Source organism: Orycteropus afer, unplaced genomic scaffold, assembly GCF_000298275.1.
Source record: "Orycteropus afer afer isolate SDZICR_OR568_19922 unplaced genomic scaffold, OryAfe1.0 scaffold00586, whole genome shotgun sequence".
Lineage (NCBI taxonomy): Eukaryota > Metazoa > Chordata > Mammalia > Tubulidentata > Orycteropodidae > Orycteropus > Orycteropus afer.
In genome coordinates this window covers 8,872-9,402 of record NW_006922173.1, presented here as the reverse complement: position 1 = coordinate 9,402, position 531 = coordinate 8,872, and positions in this window count along the sequence as shown.

Sequence of the window (531 nt, the reverse complement as noted above, 5' to 3'; positions counted from 1 at the left end):
ATTTTTGGTTAGTAGCTAAATGCATTAATTACTTCACCACCAGAGTTCCTTAAACATAAAAGTTAGATTTCTATATCTTCTATTCAAGGCAATATGTGTAATTTGACTTGAATTAGATCAAGGTGTACTCATCGACAACTTTGATTAATGAGACACACAGTTTATTTCTTTAAGAATGCATCTGTATGTTAACACTAGACAGTACCAGAAATGACAAGATAAATTTCTATGTTTAAGTTTGAATTTGAATTTTTGGAAAACTTTTATGGTTCCAAAAATAATTATATTTGTTACTTTTGATTCTTCTCCATTGCATTTGTTCAGCTGGATATCAAAAGTTTGAAAACAGTTAGGGTTTAAATATATGTGCTTAAATCATCATGTGTATGCTTATATATAATGTATATAATTATTACATTAAGTTATGTTATATTAAATTATATTGGTACAGCATTATGCTCATTGTCAAAAAGAGCATTTCAAGATCTATCCTGAAGTACAACACTATCAGTTATTAGATATTATCCATAC